The sequence below is a fragment of the Xiphophorus couchianus genome, chromosome 5 (assembly GCF_001444195.1).
Source record: "Xiphophorus couchianus chromosome 5, X_couchianus-1.0, whole genome shotgun sequence".
Taxonomy (NCBI): domain Eukaryota; kingdom Metazoa; phylum Chordata; class Actinopteri; order Cyprinodontiformes; family Poeciliidae; genus Xiphophorus; species Xiphophorus couchianus.
The window spans coordinates 40,146,845-40,173,246 of NC_040232.1; the positions used below are offsets into that span (position 1 = coordinate 40,146,845).

Sequence of the window (26,402 nt, forward strand, 5' to 3'; positions counted from 1 at the left end):
AATCCAGACGGGAACGCTTGTCCACCTCGAGGGGTCTCAGGATGGCCACGAGGAATCTTGACAGGAAGAACACAAGGAGCGATCAGAACACAAGATCAATCTAGGAGGCTTTTCTCTAAGGAAAACGTCTACCAGATGAGGCAAACAGGCACTGGAGTGTCAGCTAGGCGGTCCTTATGAAGCACCTCCGCAGCTCTCGAAAATTAGACACAGGTGCGTCTACAGGTTGGCCGCCACACTTCTCCAGGGGCTCCGCTCAATGGTGACATCTGGTGGCTGTGAAAGGAAATGGCAGCTTCCCAGAAAAGCCAGAACAGAACAGAAGAGGAAAAAAAAAAGCAAAACAGGAAAAAGAACCCCAACCTAACAGAATGGGCATCAGCCAATGAAAAGCGGCCCCTGTGGTAAGGTCCATTGAGGATCTTATTTAAATTCTGGGCCAGGCTAAATTGCCATGCAGCCTTGGGCAAACATGAAAATCATCTCCCTGTTACAAAACAGGGGGCTTCAGCTCCACATGTGTCTGCACGTAGAAGGTTTTTCTGAGGCTGAACTTACACATAAATTATATTTTACTCATTTTACAGAGGTGGTGTACTCTGCTTGTACACCACCTTCTCATATGAAATGCTACCCTGGGTAACTGCCACTGGATATCCTTGAATCCTTTTAAACAATTAGTCCTTACTTAATGTTAATAGTTAATTGTTGCAGGATGCTGCTCCATATAAACCTGAGCAATTGACTGTTCCTGTCAGGATCAGATACATGGTGAACTGTTCATGGAGGCTCCTGGTATCCGTGGTGTTCTTTTTGTTAATAATTATACTGTAATCTGATGCTAAGTGAAACCTAAAATCAGTGTTTCATTTGAGCATGTACAGTGTATCACAAAAATGAGTACACCCCCCACATTTCTACAGATATTTAAGTATATCTTTTCATGGATATACTTAGACATTAATGGCTGTTTATAGAGTTATTTTGAGGGAATAATAAATTTACACTGTTATATAAGCTGCACAGACTACTTTTCATTGTGTCAAAGTGTCATTTTGTCAGTGTTGTTCCATGAAAAGATATACTTAAATATCTGCAGAAATGTGAGGGGTATACTCAACTTTTGTGATACACTGTATAATGTGTTTGACTGACGAACGTATATCTTTGAGAAGGTGAAGGATAGTAATACAAGACATAAAAGTCTGAAGACTTAAAATGGATTAGTACCAAGATCCTGTTCCTGATTTTAAACACCATGAGTATGATGAAACATAGTGGTGGCAGCATGGTGCTGTAGGGATTATTTTCTTTAGTAGACATATTTTTAGAAGTCAAATTTTCAGAGATGGCGTTTATTGTGTTAGAATGGCATAGTCAAAGTTCAAATCAAATTTAATTTACAGTGGGAAGGCTTTCTCCATCTACTAAGTTCTTGCTTTTTTATGGATGCAAAAGCAAGAACCTCCCACTTGATGACTTTGTGTTTCTGTGTTTGATATGATGTAAAGCACTTTGAAATGCCTTGCTGCTGAAAAGTGGTATACAAATAAAATTTGATTGATTGATAAGACTGAGGATGAGTTGTTTTGAAAAGAAGACTGGGTGATTGAGTGAGAATCTGGTAGAGACATAGCTCAACAAACATCAAAATGATCAATGAGTGAATGAAAGATGGTCACATGTATAACATTTCCATGTGAAAGGTTTTTTAAAGTCTTAAAGAGTAAAACAAAAATAATTTTAAATTATAAAGCCTTCCACTTTATCATTAGACACTTCTGTGTTAATCAAGGGTGTTAGAAAATGGATGGATGGACTTTTGAAAGGCACCACATGCATTTACATACACAGTGAGCATTATTGCATACATTATCTGGTTTTTAGGTTCCTCCTGTTTTATTTTCTGTTAGACAAAATATCAAAACAAACATTTCCTACAAGCAAATAACTTCAATAAATAGAAATATGATATTCTAATAAAACTCCCTTTCAATGGGGATGTTGAGTGGTTGCTGAATCTCACTACATGTGTGCCTATACAGGTGGATTATTGGTAATTTTCACTTTAGCCCAGAGATATGCTGCACTCTTGTATTTCAGGTAGAAGAAAACCCGATACCTGCACCAAAAGCGGTGGCTCCACCTGTTATCTGTGCTATCTCCTGGGGCCAAAAGAAAGTGTGAGGGATAAGAAAGAGTGGCAATGAGGATGAGTTGAGGGAAGCACCCCTCCTTTTTATGTGAAAAAAAGGGGGATCGAGTAAGAAAATGCAAAGGGACTAGTAAGGTGTTAGGTCACACCTGTACAGGACTCAAAAAGACAGGGAGGGATACAGGGATAAGTGTGACAGCAGAGGGAGAGAGAGAGGATGTCAGTGCAGAGGGATCCTTTTATAGTGTGTCGAGCAGATAGAAAGGGGTGTGAAAATCACAGTCTAGGCTTTCAAGACTCCTTTATTTAAGGAGAATGAAGAAAAGAAAGTGAGAAAGCAGAACGGAGGAGGCTATTGAAGTGGGAAAAGGAAAAGAATAACCCGTGATTTCAGGGTCTTTGCATGGACTGGGCAGAAAGCTCAAAGAGAAATCCAAAATGAGAGGCTCATGCTGTGTTCAAGTGGATGAGTCTGCTGGGCCTGGATTTTTTCTTTATTTGTTTTACCTGTTTTACTCTCTCTCAGCACATACAGTATGTGCTTATGTATCCAGCTCCATGTGTCCTCCCTTCAGGAATAAAGCAAACAATTATTATGGAGCACCACCTTGTCCCATGTCAGAGTAGACTGGACCCACAAGCAAGGGGACCCACGAGGATCCATGGCGAGCGGGACCCAGGAGGAGCTGCTCCTCTTGGGTCTGGCCAGGCTGTGACGCAGCAGGCTTCACACAGCTGCAATGTGGGCTTTTAGGATGGTTCTGTTTTCTCTGCACCTGTATTCACATACAGTTATCCAGCACCACACTGTGGAGGAGGAGGAAGAGAAGGCACCATCTACTCTCATGAAGCACACATAAAACAAAAGCAAACTGAAGATTGAAGCAAAACATCAAACTGTTCAGTGCAGTTATTCTCATGACAGTCCGTTCTGTGTGAGTGTCTGCATTTACAACGCTGTATAGGGATATGATCCAAACAAAAGACTCCTAAAGTAGTTTTGTCCAAGCCCTCCATGACTGGTGGACATTCAGAACCATGCCACACCCTGAGGGAAAAAGAGATACTCTGATATATCCATCTTTAATCAGACAAGCTTTCCCTCAGCTTCTCCCTCTTCCAGTTCTTTTCCCATTTTCTCTGAAATCATATATTTTCTTGCTTTCTTCCAATTTCATTTTACAGACAAATATCAATTTTCTTTTTCCTGTGGGGATAACAAGAGGCAGTGGTAAAATTTTCCTATTGTTTGCCCACTCTTTAATGCATTCTTCCACTCCTTTCTGCCTCTGACACATGCAGTGAGAATTACTGAATGGCTTGATACCCCAGAGAAATAAAATCAAAAGATTCTGAATTTGAGCACATGTAATGGGATTTATGTACAGCATAAAAACTGTTTCTTCACAGATTTAAAAATATATTCCACCTATTCCACTTTAAACAACTATAGAGTGTTTCCGTTTAATCAGAATAGAAACATAGAATCATGCATATATGTAAAAAAAAGTCCATTGTTGCTGCTATTTTTTTAAGAAGGAAAAAACATGTGATGCTAATTAAATGCACTTTATTAGTTTATCATTGTAAGAGCAACAATCTCCATAAGAGCAGCAGTTACAGCTCTGGAAATGCCTTAAAATAATGCCATGTGCAATTGTTTCTGCACAATCTGTGCAGTAAGAACAATTCATATACTATAATCAGCTCATCTACACGTCCTGTTAGGAATCGGTTTTTCTCTGTGTTGATTTGAGTTCTTTGTGTGTTTATTTTGAGTTTCTGTGTCTTTGAGTTGCTGTGCTGTCTTTCCCTCGATTGTTCCCAGGTGTGTCTCATTCCGATTACCTCCTGTGTATTTAATGTCACCTGTGTCTGGTCTTTGTTTAGTTCTTGTCTCAGTTGTCTGTGTGCCCAGTCCGTCTCTTCCTCCGTTTAACTGGTTGCTACCGGCGTCGAGCACTGGTGTCCGCTCGGCAGTGCTGACAGGCATTCTGGATTGTGTTGGACTGTTTCTTCTGGATATTTTTCATTAAATCTTCATTTCATCCAATTCAACCTGGGTCTACGGCATCTGCCTCACCATCACACGCCACTTTTCATGACACAACTAAAAGAAATACTTTCGGGGTGGCTGTTTTTTTCTTTTTTGTGTTTTATTGTAATTTAAACACAAATAAATAGTTTAAGATTTAAAGAGAGACTAAACTGAGCAATAACAATGACTATTATCATTATTATCCTAATGACTATTACGGTCTGTTTAATCAAGACAATCAGTCTTCTCTTGTTGGGTCTACCGGCAGTCGAATTAAAAGCATAAACACTTTACAGCCCAATTAACAAGTCCAGTAAAAAATGTTCCCTAAATTATGACAGTTATACTGTCGAGGGAAATAGGTCCTTTTATATCAACAAATTTTTTAATTATTACATTTGAATAATTATGTCAGTATTATATTAACCCTTGTAAGATCTTTAAATAGATTTTTAAATAAAACAGCTTGTAATAAATATGTATTTATTTTGTACTTGAGAGTATAGGTTGGCAGTTTGAGGAACTGAAAAGTTTGAGCCTGAAACCGACTTGTGTTCACATGGTGAACATGGACCTGCTGTGAGCAGCTCCTTTCTGCAACTGAGTATACACACTAGAAACTGGGGAGGTGGCAAGACTCCGACAACAACCTTGGCTCTTGAAATAAATGTTAAAAAGTTAATCAAATCTCTTGTTCTCTGTTTTTAAGTTTGTAAATTTAAAAGTGTTGATTTTGTAATCTTGTTAAAATCAATTACATGACAGGCTTGAACCTCATTTGTTCAGGCTCTGGGGACCTGTGTCCATTCCCAGGGCATGTTTGAAATAGAAACGTCCAAGGTCCAACAGGGAATTCTACACAGCAAGGTCTCTGGAGGTCAGAATTTCACAAAGGAAAGCTGTCAGGAGGCTTGGGTTGCTGTCACTGTGGTCTCCGCATCTCTTTTCCACCATCCACCGTTGTTTGTCCCCGCTTGCTGCAAAGTTCTTTTTTGTCAGTAAGAAAGACGGATCTCTGTGTCAATGTCTTGATTACAGAGGGTTAAATCAGATAACTATTAAAAATAAATATTCTTTGCCAAAACCATTGAATATCGCACCTCTGAAGAACATCGCTGCTTAGCCGACCACAAAAGAACTAGAGCCCCTCAATACTCTCTCAGTCAGAAGGGAGTTAGCTTTTAACTCGTAACATACAGCTCAAGGCTATCTCTAAAAAACTCTCCCCAGATATATTGGTCTGTACGAAATCGACTCCATCATCAGTCCCACTGCAGTCAGTCTTTGTCTTCCCACTAGTCTCAGGATCCACCCCACATTCCATGTTTCCCAGATTAAACCAGTCCAGACCAGCACTCGGTGCTCTCCTTTTGAGCCCCCTCCAACCGAAAGGGATGTTGATGGGCACCCTGCTTATGCTGACCGAAGGATCGTGGACTCCCATCAGCGGGGTTGTGGCTAGCATTACCTCATCAACTGGGAGGACTACAGTCCGGAGGAGCGCATGTGGGAGCCCCGTTCTTTTATTTTGGGTGAAACTCTCATATCTAATTATCACGTTGAAGGGGGGTGGTGTCAGGAGGCTTGGGTTGCTGTTTGTGTGTTCTCTGCATCTCTTTTCAGCTTCCACCAGAGGGAGTCCAAGAGCAGCCTTGGAGGTTGAACCAGCCAAGTTTCTCACACACCTGTGCTGCATCAAGCCTCATCAGACTGAGGTTAAGAGGAGACGGTTGCCAGTCCTTCGGTGCCCGAGTATTGTTCCTACATGGTACTTTTTTCGTACATTTTCTGTGACCTACCTTGACTAATCAGTTGTAGTCTGCTTTTAAAGGTCCCTCCAAATTTCTGAAATCCATCCAACAGTCTCAGAAATACTCCCGGTTCAAGTTCCACGACTGGCAAGCGTACATGCCTCTTCCTCACTTCGAGCTCTTCAAACCTGTCCGTCCTTCAACATCTCCACCCTCATGCGGCATGAATGGACCATACAGATGAATAATAAAATGAACACAAAAGAATAAACTAAAATGACAAGAAGGTTCATAAATAAAGAAATGATCTTTTAAACAGAATGCACAAATTACATTACATGCACAAATTAGTAATCATGACAGTTTTGCCAATATGAATATTCCGGAAGGAACATTATTTTATTGTGCATTCCATTTGACCTCCGATATCAAAATTTCCACATTCGAGCTTGGAAAAACAGAAAAGTCAGTTAAATTCAAGTGGCAAAGAGTTGGCGGTTTCTCACCCACTCTGAACTGAAATTCCAACATGGCTGCTGCACGTTTACAATATCAAGATAACTGCTCTAATAAATTGTTTATATGCAGCAAATCTTTCGTCAACATAAATACATGTTCAACTTATATTTCTAAATGTGGGACCTGAGTGGTAAATTTGATGTAATAAACTGCAGGAGGTGTGGGCAGGGTTTTAAAAACAAGCCAAATAAAAGTTGACAATTTATTAAAAGATAAGTTGCTAAAAAGAATGCAGGGCAACACTATAGAGCAGAGTCAATAAGTCTGTGGAAGAAAGTTTGAAATGTAGTCTTAGCTAGGAAGGGGGCTGTGGTCCTCTCTCCAGCGCTCTGTCCCCTTTCGCAGTTTGCCGACCGATCCTTGGTCGGCAAACTGGAAGTCCTAAATACACATTCATTAAACTGCGTTGCAAAAAACTTTCTTGGAAGTTGTCTGTGTTTTTGCACCCCTGAATTAAAATGACATCCATTTTTCAGGTCAGATCTTTATTCTAATTTGATTTAGAGAAATCTTCTGACTTAATAAAATTTTTGTGACATTATCAGTTCATTTCCATTAATGTTTCTCATCCAAAAAAGTCTTAGGAGAAAACATGTTTTCTAACTGTATTAATTAAATTTTACAAACTTGGATCTCTGTAAATTGAACATTACATCTTCATCGTGCAAAATTCTCCATATCTTTTATGTCCTGATTGAATCTCTCCTTCTACTCATCACTCATTGATCCCACATTCTCAGGAAACCGATCCATATGTGAGAACAAGTCATTAATTTTGATGCTCATGTTGCATCCATAATTCAGAAAGTTGACCTGATTGAGCAATGTGCTTATTGGATTCATCACATCAACATTACCTTAAAACTGTTGAAAAATCCCAGACAGTTTTTTGCCTATTGACCAGTGTTGTGAGTTGAGCCAAAACAACTGTAAATTGGGGAAAACAATGCCATTGGTTGAAATATCCAAATACACACCAACAGAGATGAAGTCATATAAAACGTTTTTTAACCATTAAAAATTGGGAGCTTTTTGGATATGTTGTGAAATCTTGGAAGATCTGTTGTAACTGTTGAATTTGCAATGTGTATGCAAGTGTGCTAAATAAATTTCCTCCTGGTTGACTCAATGGAGCAGTGAGAAATACTAGTCCTCCATGGGTTTACCACTTGTCTTGCACCAAAAATTAGTTACTTGTTTTTGAACTTGCAGCTAGTGCATGATTGAGTAAAAGGTGCTTTTTCCCCAAATATAACTTCTGACTTCATTGGTATATAAAACACATAAATAGACATCAGTACTTGTTTGCGGTTAACTGTTGTCTTTTCAAGGTTCTTCTGGGGATTTTAAAAAATAAAATTAAAAAAATTCCCTTTTGCACTTCCCCTTTCACTGGTATTTGTTTTAATTAATAAACCTTTCTAAGACAACCACTAAAAGCTTCCCAAATACCACCGGTGGTATTTGTGCTGGAGTTTGAGCACAAGCTAAATTTTAAGCATCAATAAAGCCATGCATGAAGGAATGACTTCAGGGCCCCACCCCAATCTGAAAGTGCATTCACCAGGCTGAGCTGATTGCTGATGCGTACACACTCCTGACATACATTCACATCTGTGACAGATGCACATCACAGCTTCTCATCACACAGTGCGTCTCATGCCTTTGCCCTCTGTGTGTCTCTATTTCATATTAGCTTCACTACAGTTGTTTGGGAGAAAAAAAGTCAACTGGGAGTTGAGCATGTCAAAGACTCAACGAAGTGAGCAAGACAAGAGCAGAAAGTGTCAGCTGCACGCTCTGCTGAAATAAGAGTTTATGGAAGCAATCACAAGTAGAGATTATCTTTCATATTATGTGTTATTATGGGGAAAGGACATCATTTATCTTTTAAAGGGAGTGTTATGTTGACTGATGTTCTCTCGAAAGGAGAAATACTTCAGATAACCTGCAGCTGTCATGATACGCAGTTAGAGGTGGTGAGGAAGACGCTCTGGACCCAGGTTGGAATGAAGAAAATGATGATTTAACGATAATCCAAAAATATAGAGTCCAAAATCCAGGCAGCACAGAAAGAGCAGAAGGCTAAGACCTCATGACTGGTAGCAACTGGTAAGACAAGACGACTAGACAAGGACCCAACAAGGCACACAGGTGGGATTAAATACACAGGGAGACAATCAGGGGAAAACAAGGAACAGCTGCACTCAATCAAGGGGTAAAAGGGACAACACAGAGACTCTACAGAACACAGAAACCTAAATAAACACAGAAAACCCAAATCACTACAGCAGCAGCAACAAAAAGAAGTGAGTGACACCCAGAAGTCCTCTTCCAAAGAAGTGCATTTGACTGAGCATGGGGTCTGGTGTGACACAATTGCACCATCTTTCTGCACAATTAGAAAGATGGTGCATGTTATCTTAAGTACTTTTGAGAGGGGAACTATACTGTGCCCCTCAAGCCAGCCAGTCTCCCCCAAAAGTCTCCCTGAAAAAAACAAAACTTTAGGATTCTGTGTGAAAACAGGGAGACTGTTTGACTGTGCTCTATCCAATGTGTATGTGTTATTCAGAACAAAGAAATCAAAACTCTGGGAAAGACCAATCGTATTCAACCTTCTGAAAATAAAGTCAGAGTGTGTATTTGTCTGTATGTGTGAATGTGTTTTGGCTTTTCACCTCCTAGTCTAGTTACAGGAACCAATCAAAGCCCTGCGCTTTGATTACAAAGCACAGGTCAGCAGATGACCTGACTCTGGCGGATCATTACGTGTGGGACGGCAGACTGACGGCTGAAGTAGTTTTTACACTTTATTACTTCAACAAAGATGTTTGAGCGCACCTAAGCACACAGACACACATCCAAATTAGCTGCCAGCCACAGCTGAGCACTTACCCTCTCACTCAGTAGGAGATTTGATTGGTTTTAGTTTTTACAAGCATTTAGGTCTAACAAGAGTCCTCAGTTCAGAATACACACTTTGTATTCTAAATTTAATATTCTGAATTAACTTTAATGTTCACCTAACTGCACACAAAGGACAGATGGAATATTTAAGATTGCCCTAATCTGTTGAATCTAACAAAATAGACTCAAAGATTTACATGGGTGGCTTCACAGCTACCTAAAGTTAACAATTAATTGTCTTAAAACTTACATGGATGTTAAAATATTTACTATAATCAATTAACAAAACAAAACTTTGTGTATTCAAAGAAGAACAAGGACAGTCTGTACAGATCAAGAATAAACCATAACGTCTGCCAACAGAGCACGTTAACTACTGTAGTGGCTTGGAAGCCATGCGTCTTGGTCTGGTGGACAGCACAATTTCTAACTTGAGGTCTTGGTGTTGAATAATATAATATATTTAATATCTTTAAAACATTGATGGTGAGTAATATTTTTTAACAAAAATCTCTTTATTTCCTTTTAAAGGGAACCACGACTTGTTATAAAAATAGACCTTATTTGGGAAATATTGATCTTAGATGTAAAAACAATACAGCAATAATACTGTAGGTTATAAAGTGTCAGGTCTAAATACCTATTAAAACAATTTAAACAAACATAGGAAAGACAAGAGAGTTAGATTCTTTGTTTCTCGCGAGGAGAGCAGACAGAGATATGCTTTCAGTTACAAATCTCCAACCGCTCTGAAAAACACATCTCCCACTCCTCTGTTTTATTGATTTTAGGAACCCTGCCACACGGGGCGCTGCAACTCTAAAATGGTGGAGGGGAAAACAATTCACATAGTTGCAGCGCTAAATGATAATCACTAACTAAACACATGTTATCTACAATCTAAATCCTTCTTGCTCCAGGCACGGCGTCGAATAGGACACGTTGCATAGCTTCAAAGCAACGGCTTTGTAGCACAAAGAACAAAGCAGAGTTCTTTGCAGGACTATAAAACTCAGCTGGGAACTACTAACACCTCTATCTCCCAAGGAACCCCGCAGAGTAACACATCCTGAGAATAGCTGTCATCTCTCTCTCCCAAAGGAGGCCTTTAGGAAAGAATCAAACTTATTTAACACACAGAAACATCACTTAAAATAGAAGGAAAAGAGTAAAAGCATATAATTTAACATTATCTAAATGTAACTGCAAGGCTACATGATACAACGAATATTTGATAATTACTAAAAATACAATTTATCCAACATAAAGTTTTTATAAATTTTAATAAAATATTTTCACAGGAATGTCACCATGTTGTTCACGCTGCAATGCATTCTGGGTAAATGACGTGTAATGGTCCTACTGCCTGGCTCCTCCAGCCAAAACAGTGATGAGCAACGTTATTAAGCCTTTTTAATTTGAACCGGAGCGCATTAAAATCGATTGGAATGTAGAAATAATAAGAGGTGATGAAGATGAGGAGGACCAATCAGCAGAAGAGGACAGAGTTGATCGCAGGATCTGGTCAAATGATGGTTGAATCAACATTGATATAGTGTCAGTTGTGGCTGAAACCCTAACGTTGATTCATTCAACACCGACCACTTTCAATTTCGTTTGAATGTCAGGCTTCAACGTAGATTCAATGTTTCTGCCTGACATTGTTTCAACGTTGTTTCACTCATATTATGCTATCTGGGAAGAGATCAGGCCCAAAATCTGGGAGTAGGGATGGACTCTGACCTGAACATTCAGATCCACATAAAGACAGTTACAAAGTCGGCCTTCTATCACCTGAAGAACATTTCCAGGAATAAAGGACTAATGTCCCAGCAAGATCTAGACAAACTCATCCATGCATTTAATTTTAGTCTCTTTGATTACTGCAACAGTGTCTTTACTAGTCTGGCTAAAAAAAATATCATTCCTTAAGCAGAACCCTGCTGATGTTTTCATAGAGTACATCAACCCAGTTCAATCAGACTAATTTGAGTTAATTAGACCGGTCTCTTTTTCCTAGGTTGCACCTATTTTAAGATTTCTATTTTTCTCCTGAGTTAACTCATTTTTCTTTCTTTTACAGGTAGGGAAATACCTTCAAACACAATGAAATCAAAGTGGACCACAATAACTCAAATTAGTCTGATTAAAATAACCTAACTAAAGAGCAAAAAGAAAGAGTGATATACTTTTTTTAATTTATTTTATTTTTTCCCTTTTCCTCCCCATTTATATTTACATCATTATTAAGAATCTGCAGGGTATTTTTGGTTTCATGTATTGTATTTTATATGTGTGTTTTGCATTCATAAATTCCCGGCCTTTTTCACTTAAAGCAGCAGTCTCTGGTGTTATTATTCTTGCTCCCCACTCCGTAGAGCCTAGAACTGGTCCAGTGGCGCAGTTAGTGGTGTGATACCGGTGCTACACTGACCAACATTTTAATGTGTAAAGATGACACTTGGAAAAAGATGTTTTGATTGTTGATTTTTGTGTTTTTATGACTTGAAGCACTTTGAACTGCTTCTGCCTTGTTGCACATTTATTTTACATTTATAGCACACAAAATAAAATTTTATTTAATTTTATTTGTATTTGTACAGTAGACGATGAAAAGAATAGCACTAAAGATGATTGAATGTGACGACCTCTGAAGTCACCACATGATATAACTAGTGATGAATATTTCATTCATCACTTGATATATCATTTGTAATTGATTACTTTTAATAATAAAGTATTATATATAAAGTATTATTGTATTTTCTTTTGAGGTTTGTCCTCTTGCTGTGGACTTCCTTTCCGCAGCATAGCTGGTTGTGATGTATGGTGTGACTGCCTGTATTAGAAAGTGTCAAGAGAAAGTGATGAAGGGCAGGTTAGATGATTAATGAAACTGTGTGCAGTATTAAGAATCACTGACCCTGCAGGCAAGGAAAGGGCATTTAACTTAGAGCTGTTTTTATAAAACATTGCGCATGTTAGGGACCATGATTTTCTGTTCCCATTCCTACATTTTTGGTGTGTTTTTTTTATTATTATTTTTTTAATTGTCTTTTTATGCAACTATGAAACTATGGTGATCTGTTCTGTATTGCTGTATTTCTTTGTCCTTTGGTTAATTTGTCATAGTTAATAGACATGTATATATCTTAAAACAATAAAAAGAATTTATGCACAAGTTGGAAAAATAGCCTACTGCTACATAAAACCCTATGTTTTTATGTTGCTAAGCTCGAACACTATTTTTTTCAACATTAATAGAGAAGATTAAAATTATAGGTTTCTTTTTAGTACAGTTGGCAAACTTACATAGTCAACTGAGGGCTCTGTTGAGCCCTCAGCAGCAATGACTTTATGGGAATCTTAAATATAAAATCATTGGCATCCTGACAAACATGATTACAATATCCTCATTAAATGACGCAGCACTGAATTTAACTGTTGAACCTGATATGTGTTTGAACTGTTTTCATTCTGTTGAGCTCTCTGGGTTATTAAAAACATTAACTTCATCTTCAACTTGCATGTTGGACCCGGTCCCAACCAAATAATTTAAAGAAGTGTTCCCTTTGATTACTGTCTCCATTTTAGTAGTTTAGCTCTAGTACAAGTTGCTGAAAACTGGATGACAGCCCTGTAGTCATTCACTTCTAGCTTGTCTCTTATGGTGAGTGAACTTTCTGCTTTAACTGTGCTAGTGTTTCAGTTGAAGTATTTGCAATAAAAATGATTGAACTCCAGATGCGTGTAACCTTTTTTGCAGGAAAGAAGTCAAACAGAGGTTGATATTTTTCAAAATAAAATGAAAGATTTTTCAACATAATATATTTCACAAACAGGGCTGCACAGTGGCACAGTTGGTAGAACTGTTGCTGTGCAGCAAGAAGGTCCTGGTTTCGATTCCCAGCCCGGGGTCCTTCTGCATGGAGTTTGCATGTTCTCCCTGTGCATGTGTGGGTTCTCTCCGGGCACTCTGGCTTCCTTCCACATTCCAAAAACATGACTGTTAGGTAAATTGGGCTTTCTAAATTCTCCCTAGGTGTGAGTGTGTGTGCATGGTTGTGTGTCCTGTCTGTTTCTGTGTTGCCCTGCGACAGACTGGCGACCTGTCCAGGGTGTACCCTGCCTCTCGCCTAGAACGTTAGCTGGAGATAGGCACCAGCACCCCTCCCAAACCCTATAAGGAAAATGGATGGATGGATATTTCACAAACTGCAGTTGTGGTATATTGATTAATATATAATGAGAACATTGACAGAGCAGTCGCAGTCTAACAAACCAGAATAAATTGTACTTATTCAACCCAGAGGAGTGGTCCACTAACCAGATAGGAATATGTCTGAGGATTTTGATAAGTTCCATAAAGAATATGGTTAGACTTTTATCCATACTTTATAAGACGTACGTATTAGGTCTGTATTTCTACTTCTAAACCTTCTTAAATTAACCAAGTCAAACTTGTATAGTTAATTCTTGTTTTAAAAAAATAAAATAAATAATTCTAAGACTTTTTATGTGAAACAGTGAGAAATAAAGAACACATGAGTTGTACTAACAACATTCCAGTTTCACAAGACACGATAAATGCATGTACATCGTAAATATACTTGAGTCCCTAGTACTTTTTATTGCAGTCACCTCCCTGCTGACTTTCAAATGTGCATTTGAATCTTCCATTTGTGATTATTTTATATCAGCAAGGTTGTCACTAGACAGCTCTAATCTTTTAACTTTCTATATACATTTCTAAAACATCACAAAAATTATAATCCACATACCTTTTCTTTCTAACAATGAGCTTTATGAATTGGTGGAGCTTAATACTGAAGTAACGCTAATATTTGTTCATTGAGTAAAGATACACATTTTGAGAATACCTTCTTTTTATATTGGTACTGAAATTTAGACCGATATTAATTATAATAAAAGCTTACATTTATTCCTGTGTAGCTACATGTACTTATTCACATTACATAAATGTAGTAAATGTGCCAGTTGTTAGGTATTACCATATGGCACTACTTTAATATAGTTTATTTTCTTTTAAATTAATAATTTCTTTACAGCAAGCAATTGCAGATGAAACTTGTCGTTTATTAATGCATTCATTGACTCGGTTGTGTTAAAAATGCAGTCTTGGCAGTGAACAACTTGAGAATTAACAGTTTCATTTCAAAAAGAATAGTTCATATTAGACTAAAAACTGGAGCATGTAACTGATCTGATCTGTTGAATTAGTAGAATGAAAACTATTTCTCCTTGTGAGGATGTAGATTTTGTGTGTCTGTTTCTAGTTAATTTTGTCCCTGCTGTCTCTTGTTTCCCGATTTCCTGTGTATTTAACTTCACCTGTGTCACCTGCTCCTGGACGGATCCTAGTTGTTGTCTCATTGTCTAGTGTTAGTTCCAGTGCTACCAGTGTGTCTTAATCCCTAGCCTCTTCGCTCACCTGTGCTGCCTCAATTTCTGTTCACGTTGTTCATTAAAATCATCACTTTCCACTTCAACCTCGGTCCAGCCTCATCCATCCTCACCACCACAAAACTTACAATTCATAACACTCCTAGATTTTCTATGAAGAGAACCGAAGGTTGACCTCTGCACTACAATCCCTTCTGCACCAAAACTGTAAAGCTGACGCAGTGCATTCAGGAAAAGGCTGTTCTTCTGGTAACCACTAAGCTCAGATATGTCTCTTAGATTCATATGAGAGAGGCATGAATTGTCACTACAGAAAATAGATCTCTATTGCTCAAGAGTTCAGTAACCGCTTGCTTTACACCTCTACATCAATGTTTTACATTGCACTTTTGAAACTCATTTAATAACTTTGAGAGTGTCGGGATCTAGGGTTGTTTGCATTGTTTTGGGTTTTTTCACAAATTATCTGTCTCATATTATACTGTCATAACATAGTGACAGTTTTAATAAATATGGAAAAACATATATTTTGAAAATAATTACATACTGCTGCTTCAATAGGAACCCTCCAACCCTTTCAGGACTATTTTTGACTGTTGCTGTTTATTTGTGCAGTTCATATTGCAAGCATTCTGGTAAGCTGTGACAAGCAGCGTCAGGAAATTTTAGTATTCCACAGATGAGGTTGAATATTACGGTTTCGGGATCGTTAGTGGACTGTGGCGCCCCATGCATCTGCATTACCCAAAAATCTGAGTTTTTTTATGCTATCCTGTCATGAATTTAAACTTTTCACATGCTAATTAAATTTAGTAAAGAGCTGGGGGGTTTTTTTGTTTGCAATTTTTTCTTTGTGATAAAGACAATGACCAAAATAAAGAATAAATACAAAGTTATATTGGTAATACTTTATTTGAAGGAGTGTGCATAAGACTGACATGAGACATGATAAAACCTGCCATGAATACAAATGACTTTTTATAAATGTTTACAACTGTTTTCATGAAGTGTCATTCAGCAAATAATGACACTTTTAATGCAAAAGTGCACTAACAGTTAGATTAAAAGCTCATTAAAAGTGTCAACTTTGCATTATTCAGTAAATAATGACACTTCTAATGCAACGCTCCATTAAAACTTGCATTAAAAGTCAATTAAGTGTCAACTTTGCATTAAAAGTGTCTATTTACTGAATGACACTTAAGAACAACATAAGCATTCATGAAGACTCCTTCATATTTATCACAGGTGGTATGTCATGCTTATGACAGTCTCATGCACACCCCTGCAAATAAAGTGTAACCTTTTACCTTTATTGTGAATCATATTTAATTTTGTTTAACGATAGAGTTCAAATGTTTGGAAATAGCCTTCAATCCTTTCTGAGACCAACCTCTGCCCGTACCTCATATTCCCACATTACTTTGTACAGAAAACTTACAATGACACCTTTTTAGAAAATGAAAGAAGAAAACTCCAACATGCATAACCTTGAACATTTTATTCTTCTGTATGTACCATATTTAAATGTTTTAAATCACATAAAACATTGAGGAATCAATTTTTTTTTTCCTGTCAAAGACTTCTCAACAGTAAATTGTCATGAATTGTGGGTGTTGTTGAGGTGGTGGTGGTGAGGCAGATGCAGCAGACCCAGGATGCAGTGAATAATGATGATTTAATGAACAAAATAAATCCAAAACAGTCCAAAAACACAGGCAGCCAGAAATCCCACAACAAGCGACACACATTGGACGAGGACCCGACAAGGACGCAGACACACAGGTGACATTAAATACACAGAGGGTAATCACAGAAACGAGACACACCTGGGAATGATCAAGGGGAGAACAGGACAACACGGAGACTCAGAGACACAGGAAACTCAAAGTTAACACACAGAAAACATAGAACATGACAGTATCCCCCCCCTCAAGGGCGGCTACCAGACGCCCAAAAAAACAAAAAAACACAACAAGAGTGGGCGGAGGGGTGCTGGACGGGGGGCCAGAGTCCAGAAACAACATAAAACAACCCAACGGAGTGGACGGAGGCACAGGAAGGGCCAAGAGTCCAAAAACAAACAAAAAACTACCCACAGGTTGGGCAGAGGCAAAGGAGGCGGGAAAAACAGAAGTGGTCCGGCGGCTGTCCACGGCGCTGGAGGCGATGACGAGGAGTCCCGGGGGCCACCCAGAGACGGCGACGACGAGTCCCGGGGGCCGCCCAGAGGCGGCGAGGAGCGCAGAGAGTCGGGGTCTCGGGAGGAGCGCAGAGAGTCGGCGTCTCGGGAGGATCGCAGAGAGTCGGGGTCTCGGGAGGATCGCAGAGAGTCGGGGTCTCGGGAGGATCGCAGAGAGTCGGGGTCTCGGAAGGAGGTCCAGAGCGAAGCCTCGGAGCCAGCAGCGGAGGAATGCCGGAGCGAACCCTTGGGACCAGCGGCGGAGGTGAGCCGGAGCGAAGCCTCAGGGTTGGCGGCGGAGATGAGCCGGAGGGGACCCTTGGAACCGGCGGCAGAGGTGGTCCGGAGCGGACCCTTGGAACCGGTGGCGGAGGAATGCCGGAGCGAAGCCTTGGAGCCGGCAGCGGGGGAATGCCGGAGCGAAGCCTTGGAGCCGGCGGCGGAGGTGGTAGCTCCAGAAAGCGACGAGGGGCCGGGTCCACCGGCGGCTCACGCCGCTGTTTCCGGGCAGACAGCGGAGGAGGTGTTCCCGGAAAACGACGAGGGGCTGGCTCCACCAGCGGCTCACGTCGCTGTCTTCCCGGGCGGAGGTAACGGTGGGGACCGAATCCGGGGGGCTCTGGATTGGTGACTGGTGGGGTATGACACTGGTGCTTCCACAGATCTTAGTCCGAATCCAGCCCCATTTCCTCCAGCAGCAGCGGAGATGCCAGGATCTCTACGTCCCTGTAGAGATCCCTCTGAGCCAACTTCAACTGCTGCTGGATCCATACCTCCTGGTACGCCTGAGCCATGAAGCTGCTTCCTCACGTCGTTCTGGTCGGGTCCTTCTGTCATGATTTGGTGGGGTGGTGAGGCAGACGCAGCAGACCCAGGTAGGATGAATAACTGATTTTAATGAAGAATAAACACAGTCCAGCAATGGGCAGCATGGCCGAGCAGAAGCCAGGACTCGACGCCGGTAGCAACCGTTAACACGAATGACAGCACGCACGAGGACCCGACGAGGACGCAGACTGTTGGGTAAATTGTATTATTAGTATTATCAAATATTCGTTGTATCATGTAGCCTTGTAGTTACATTTAGATAATGTTTCTGTGTGTTAAATAACTTTGATTCCTTCCTAAGGCTTCCCTGGGAAATAGAGGTGACAGCTACTCTCAGCAGCTGTTGCCCTGCAGGACTTCCTACAAGACAGAGGTGCTAGTTGCTCCCAGCTGAGTTTATCAGTCCTGCAATAAACTCAGCTCTTCTTTGTGCTACAAAGCCGTTGCTTTGAAGCTATACAACGTGTCCTATTCGACGCCGTGCCTGGAGCAAGAAGGATCTAGAGTGTAGATAACATGTGTCTAGATAGTATATGTCATTAGCGCTGCAACTATGTGATGAATTGTTTTCCCCGCCCTTTGAGAGTTGCAGCGCTCAGTGTGAGAGGGTTCCTAAAAGCAATAAAAGCGAGGAGGGGACAGATGTGTTTCAGAGCAGTTGGAGATTTGTAACTGAAAGCACATCTCTGTCTGCTCTCCTCGCGAGAAACAAAGAATCTAACTCTCTTGTCTTTCCTGTGTTTGTTTAATAGGTATTTAGACCTGACACAGACACACAGGTGGCATTAAATACACAGAGGGTAATCACAGAAACGAGACACACCTGGGAATAATCAAGGGGAGAACAGGACAACACAGAGACTCAGAGACACAGGAAACTCAAAATTAACACACAGAAAACACAGAACATGACATAAATTATATTGCATGTCTACCAGCATGCAGACCTCTGTATTATTTGCTCACAACTTGCAGGAATATCTCGACATGCAAAAATAGCCACACACATCAGGACTTGTTTACATTTTCTCTTTTAGCTTTGGTTGATATCTTCTATTTGATGTGATAAAAAGCTTTTCACTTCCTCACCAGTTGTGTATGTGGTCAGTGTGTATGTGCAACAGTGCATGTTTGTTGATGTTTGAAATTAACTTCTTGCCTCCAGGGAAAAGTAGACTGCTGAAAGCGATTAGTTCACATCAGCGACTTTTTAAGACTGTGTCACACACCCACACATACTCCAACACGAATTATGGTGTACAAGGACGAGACCGATGATTTGGAATAGATACACATTTGAAGCATTTCTTGGGCTCTTGTGCAAACATCTGACATGGCATTTTGCAGCTTCTTGTGGTTTAAGAATTTTAACCACAAGAAGTGGAAATGATGAAAGAGGAGGGATGGATTGAACAATAGCTGGGGAAGAAATACGGGAAGATAGAGACTGAAAGTTTAAAAGGGTACAAAGGGAAGAACGAGAGATCAAACATAAAAAATAAAGAACATGCTTAGACTGCATGTGTGTTAGGTATTATTATAGGTGGCATTTCGACATTGTGTGGAGAAAAAGCTAAGAGAAAAAAAATAGTGAGAAAACTAGAGTGCATTAACATTTGTTTTTTAAAATCTGCTGTCTTCTACAATGTCAATATTTTTATTGACATGGAAACATGTTTTTTTATAATACCAATGCTTTATAGTAAATCCTAAGTAATTAACATCAGTCATTACAAAACACATTCAAAGCGCAGCACAAAGGTTACAAAATTAGAGGCCTTTCAAGATCAATTACATAATATTTTATTTATTAATTACATTCTTATAAAAGGCAAAAAATAAATATGAGAAAACATTTTGATATAACCTTCTTTTAAAAAAATACCTCAAAGCACGATTTGTTTTCAATTATATTTACTTGTTGCAGCTTTTTATTTGTGAATTTTCTGAGCGTCCTCTGTTCCCTTGAGTATTGGGGTTGACGATGTTAGAGCAGGAGCTTGCACAAATTGAAAGACTGATGAAACTGCAGCTTCAAAAGTTGAAAGACTTAGACTTAGACTTAGACTTAGAGACTTACACTGACTTTATTGTCATTTTGCATGCACAGGGTGTATACAGAACGAAATTACGTTGCATACAGCTCAGGACATTGTTTTGAGCTTTCAATGTTGTGAGGTCTGCGACAGACTGGCGACCTGTCCAGGGTGTACCCCGCCTCTCGCCCGGAACGTAGCTGGAGATGGGCACCAGCAACCCTCCCGACCCCATTAGGGACAAGGGTGAACAGAAAATGGATGGATGGATGGATGGATGTTGTGAGGTTACTCCAGAATAAATTAAAATACAGTATAAAATATGAATATGAATATAAATATAGAATATAAAGTGCAGGAATGACAGTAAAATATAAGTTATTTAGCTCTGTACATGTGCAAGGTATAAAGTGGAGACCAGATTTTAAGTGCAGTCCAATTAAGAGTTCAGCAGTCTGATGGCAAGTGGGAAAAAGCTGTTTCGGAACCTGGTGGACCTGCACCGGATGCTGCGGAACCTCTTTCCAGAGGGCAGCAGGGAGAACAGTCCATGGTGGGGGTGTGAGGGGTCACTGATGATGTTTCGGCCTCGGGACACGCAGCGCTGGGATGAAATGTCCTGGATGGAGGGAAGGGGGGCCCCGATGATCCTTTCTGCTGTCCGCACCACTCTCCTCACGTTCTTCCAGTCGGAGGCGCTGCAGCTTCCACACCACACAGAGAGGCAGCTGGTCAGAATGATCTCTATGGTGCTTCTGTAGAACGTCTTGAGGATGGGCGGGGGCAGGTGTGCTCTTCTCATCCTCCGCAGGAAATACAAACGTTTCTGTGCCCTCTTGGCCAGAGACGTGGTGTTCACAGTCCAGGTGAGGTCGTTAGTGATGTGCACCCCCAGGAATTTGGTGCTGCTGACCACCTCCACAGCCAGCGTGGCTGGGCCGGTTCTTCCTGAAGTCGACAATCATCTCCTTCGTCTTGTCAACGTTCAGGATCAGGCTGTTGTCTCTGCACCAGTCCACCAGCTGCTCCACCTCCTCTCTGTAGTCCAGGTCGTTGTCGTCTCTGATGAGGCCCACCACCGTTGTGTCATCCGCGAACTTCACGATGTGGTTGGTGGCGAACCTGGGGACGCAGTCGTGTGTCATCAGAGTGAACAGCAGAGGGCTCAGGACGCAGCCCTGAGGGGAGCCTGTGCTGAGGGTGATGACATCGGAGGTGTGTTGTCCGATCCGGACTGACTGAGGTCTGTCGGTGAGGAAGTCTAGCAGCCAGTTGCGCAGGGGGGTGCTGAAGCCCAGGTGTCCCAGTTTTCCTGCCAGATGCTGTGGGATGATTGTGTTGAACGCTGAGCTGAAGTCCAGGAACAACATCCGCACATGAGTGTTCTTCTCCTCCAGGTGAGCCAGGCTCAGGTGTAGGGTGGAGGAGATAGCGTCCTCAGTGGAGCGGTTTCGGCGGTAGGCAAACTGGAACGGGTCGAATGTGGAGGGGAGTCTGGAGACGATGTGTTCTTTTACCAGCCTTTCAAAGCACTTCATCATGATGGGAGTCAGTGCCACAGGCCGGTAATCGTTGAAAGAGGTGACTTGAGGTTTCTTTGGCACCGGAATGATGGAGGCAGTTTTGAGACAGGCTGGCACTGTGGCTTGGTCCAGTGAGGTGTTAAAAATGTCTGTCAGGACACCAGCCAGCTGACCTGCACATTCCCTGAACACCCGCCCAGGTATGTTGTCGGGGCCTGGGGCCTTCCGTGGGTTGACTCTTTTCAGAGTCTTCAACACATCGGCTGTGTCCAGGCAGAGTGCCTCCTCTTCCTGGTGGGGAACAGTTTTCTTTGCCGGAGTACTGCTCAGTGCCTCGAACCTCCCAAAGAAGTTATTGAGAGGTTCGAGGTTCGAGAAAAGACAGCATATATAGACTTAAACAACAATGGTCAAGACAAAGCAGGCAAAACATTTTATCAAGTTGAGTACAAGAAGCCAAACCAACCATAAAAGGCAAGGAAAACCTACTCTGAAGTAAAGCAAAAATTACTCACAATTTGAAATAAAAAACAAGACTGTCTTAAATAAAGAATATCCTATCAAAAACATTCAGATTAATATTGACAAGTAAGGTGTAGTTAGTAGTTTATCTATTTCGTACAGTGACTCTTAAAAGTGTACACACTGCCAATGTGATGGCAGTGTCAGAAGGTGGAGAAGGTGTTAGCCTCTCTAACCTGAATCAGCAGGACTCACAGATGAAGTATTCTACACTTTCACTTTATCTCACATGACCCATACATGCCATCTCAAAAACAACATGGCATGAGTTCTTACTTAGCACAGCATTACAACAAAAGAAAAGGGAAAAGGGCACCTCTTGTGGTGCTACTACTCATCTATTGGAACTAAAGTAAAATTACCTGCTACAAAGTGTACTTACCCATGATACCTAGAAGTATAAAAAGCAATGGTAGAATGAAATTGTGGGCTTGTCTGAACTGCTTTCTTTTTACTGCTGGACCAACTTGTGTTTATACCTGCAAGATTGCCAGTAAATACTTTCGCATAAATATTCACTCTTGCTAGTGGAGCAATTTGATCGGAGCATGCATCAAAAGTCGGACGCAATTGGTGTGTTTTGGGCCTGATGTTTAAAAACCAAAACTAGTTAGTAAGAGTCAACTCAATTCTGTCATTGTGGAGTTAAAAATAATTTGGAATAAGATTATTTTAACATCCGTCCTCATCATGTGGAAGGACTATTCTTACTTACCCTTCTATAAACAGTCACAATATCAGCAATTCTAGCATGATACAGCATAGCAAGCATGTGTGTTACCAATAGTATAAACATGCCTCTACTGCACATGTGGGACACTTTCAGGTAGTTTGCCAGTTCACACTGGAGAACACATATAGGTCGCATATATTTGGAAGTGTGAACAGCCACAGCAAAAAAATCCAATTTGACAAAAAATTGGATTTGGGTCACTTCAGGCTGCAGTGTGAGCGCAGCTATAAACAGGATTCTGCCTTCAAGCAAAATTTTGATCTGAGGAAAAAATTCTTTCAGCTGGTTGCGTTCTGGGGTTTTGGGAGACTGATCTTATGTTCATCCGTTTAGGGTTTAAAAGAAGGTTATTTATGTTTCCAAACATTCCCATTTATTTTTTTATTCATCTCAATTTCCCCCTTAAAAAAATCTGTTTTCTATGTCTTTAGATATTCTTGACTCAAACCTCAATTCTGCTGGTAGTTTATGAGGAAATAAGTTGTGGTTTATAGGAGAAACAGATGCAAGTAAGCAAGAAAGTTACAGTGGCATTTATATAACCTGCTTAAGCACAGTGTTTTATATTAGGTATCTTTTATGAATAAGTCCCAAGCATACCGTTGGGAACTACAAGGTTCCTGTTATTAAAAGATGGTTGTTAAAGGTAGAATCCTGGCCTTTTGTGCTGCAGCTTGTTCACTGAGCCAGCACTCATATGTAGTCTTTACTACCTCACTGTTCTGCAGCTTGTGCATGGTATAATCCCCTTTGCATGAGCGACAGTCCCATGTTGAGGGAATTGACTATGCTTTTTAATAGATGTAATAAAAAACAACCACGTAGGTTTTAATCCGTCTTTTTTTCTTTTAGAAGTGCAAAACAAAACATAATTTAAAATCACCTGGCAACATAAATTTAACCTGCGCTGAGCTCAAGAGTGGGTAGGTGCTGGAAGTCTACAGGGAAAAGTGAGTTTGTGGGATTTCCAACATCTGCAGTTACAGACGTGCTCAGTCAATGGTCAGGGGCGCAACTACATACTTTCCGAGGTGTATGCAAACATGTCATGGGCGCAAAGCCCCTTACCCCCAATGACATAAACTTGTACAACTCATCTTTAATTAAAGTATCAATAATAATAAATGGATATATATGTGAATAAATTGCTGCCTACAGGGCAATTAAAAAAGAATGAAACAAAAAACAGGGCAATATTTAATCATTTAATATATTTGAGCCAAAGAGCCACTTCTGTTAGCCTGTGTCTAGAACCGCCTATGGGCTGCATGTCTGAGGCATTTTGTTAGCATGTTTTCTATCATTCTTATAGCTTGATAGGAAGCCTGATCCAAACTGGCAACCCACATTAATAAAATAGTGAAATAATATTGATCACAAAACATTGTATTTATAAAAGATATCAACATGCTTCCTACACAATCCTAACAAACGTTTTTAATGTTCTCTTCGCAATATTTATTTATTTACTATTAATCTATTTGTATGATTTGTTCTTTAAATTGCCATTTAGTAGGCTATATTATTTTCGGTCTCAGGAAATGACTGAGGGATGAAGAGACTGATGTCTGATTCTTTAAGTTCTGATGTCTCGGTGTTCCTTTCCTGACCCATTCTGTTTGATATCAAACAACCCACTGTGCCCCCTGAATATCGCCGACCCATTTTTTAATGCCCCTATTAAACGTCACTGGGATTGTTATTGTTGTAATTAGATGTGTGCCGATGAATAGGCCAACTATCATAATCGGCTGATTTCTGTGAAAAAGTGGTTGATCGGCGATCGCTGAACACGGTCTCGTTTGGCCGATCACACAAACCGATCACTTGTGACTCACTTCACAGCCTGCATGTGCAGCTGATCTCCTCTTTCCTTTACTGCAAGAAAAAAAGACATTCGAAACGATCAGACTGCAGGAAAAGCAGCACACAACTACTAATACTCACCCAGAAGAGCATGATGGTCAAAGCTAAACAAATAACAAAATAATTAAAGTCTTTGAGCTAACAGTGTAATACACTGGTTCTGCTCTGCTGCTATGCGCTACTGGTAGTTATATGTGACAGACTTAGCGCCGTTCAACCTTCACCCAGCAGTAAACTCTCACACCGAACAGCTGCTTAAAGCTGCAGCGTGCAAACAAACAAAAATTTTCCCTTAAAATTACAATAATAATCAATCTCCTCTGCCTCCTCCCGGTGTTCTGCAGAATTACTCCACTTGGTCAGAAACAGCTAATCAGAACCAGCATTAATCAGCTAATCATCCTATCAGGAAGTTTTGATTTAGTTACTCAGGATTGTTTTTTTTTTATTATTTTTTTTGGCTCTAGTGGCCTCCATCTGACAATGAACTAACAGGAAAGTGGGCAATGAGAGAAGGGGGAAGACATGTGGCTAAGGTCACCAGGCTGGAAATCAAACCCACCACCAAGGACCAAGGACTCCCCATGTGGGCCGTGCTCAACCCCAGCACCACCACAGCACCCCAGGATTGTTTAATTTGATGCAACCTGCATTTGATTTTGAATGAATGTTTCCTTTTTTCTTGAGACTACTTGATATAGGCAGTGTTGTGGGATTTATTTGACTCATGTATAATTTAGGGTACTGAGATCCTTACTGTTATTTTATTAATTGCAGGTTTTTCTGTTGTCCTTTTGACTGACTAGCTGCTGCATTGTGCCTGCAAGTACTTTGCATGTTTATGTCTAAATTAGGTGAATTTATTACCAGATTTTTTCTTAATTTTGCCAGATCATATAGTAGTATTTATACCTAAAGCAAAAAGTTAACAGTCAATCCAGGTGAACGGTGATCGGCAATGATTTGTAGTGATCCCACGATGGGTGATCGGAATCGGCAGCAAAAATCCTGATCAGAGTATCGCTAGTGTTAAGCCTAACAAAGGTTTTGCAAGGATGATGATAACCAGATGTTTTAGCCAATATTTATTTTTAAAAAATCTAAATTCAAAGGGGTTCAAAGAGTTCTACTTGGCCAGTTTGAGTCCCTGAAGGTCATGCACAATGATGAGAATGTTTATCAGTCCTATAACTGTAACACTTTTTCAGCTGTGACTCACACAGTTGGGCTTCCATTAATGTTTGAGTGCAGAAAAACTGCAGGCATTACCTTCTTTCTTCCTGGAGTCTACTGCACTACATTAGGCAGTACTTGTTATACAAACATCACCTGTTTCTTTATGCAATACAGGGAGAGAGAGGTTGCAGTCATCGCATGTATGCTGAAAAGGCTGCCTGATGGGGAAAAAACAGATGCAAATAAAATCTAACTCGACTAGAATTTAACATTCTAGTAGAATTTTTCTTACATTGACTGAACATAGGATAATTGTTTTTTCTCAGATAAACTGTATTTTCCCAGCAGAAGCAAGAATAAATTTATTTGCAACAGTTTCCCATTATTTCTTCTGGCCTGGTGATGAGAATAAGAATGATCTAGGACTTTCAGTTTGGTCCCATTTTTTAAAAGACTGTTAGCTGAATCAAAAACATTTTCTGGTAATAGGCTTGTTTGGATAGATCAGTGTTGTATTCTGGGTTTTGATATCAACTGTATAAATGTGGAAAATTGGATACTTTGACAGGCATCTGCATCCATCTCTGCAGGAGAGGAGAAGAGAGAAACTTCGTTTGCTGGAAAAATTGGCAGGTTGGTTTCAAATCAGCGGCTTCCATGGGAATGGACTTTGAATCTAAGTTTGTCTCCACTCTGGAATTGGGAAACCAAGATGTGCCCTCGTCTTAGGGTTAACAAA

At 40.3% G+C, this 26,402-nt stretch overlaps 1 long non-coding RNA gene across 1 annotated transcript; it reads left to right on the plus strand.

The window, feature by feature from the left end:
* Nucleotides 1-4,027: 4,027 nt before the first annotated feature.
* Nucleotides 4,028-20,156, plus strand: LOC114145526 (uncharacterized). The gene is made up of 3 exons (XR_003595718.1): nt 4,028-4,039; nt 19,862-19,985; nt 20,131-20,156. It is a non-coding gene; the product is annotated as an uncharacterized LOC114145526 (long non-coding RNA).
* Nucleotides 20,157-26,402: the final 6,246 nt, after the last annotated feature.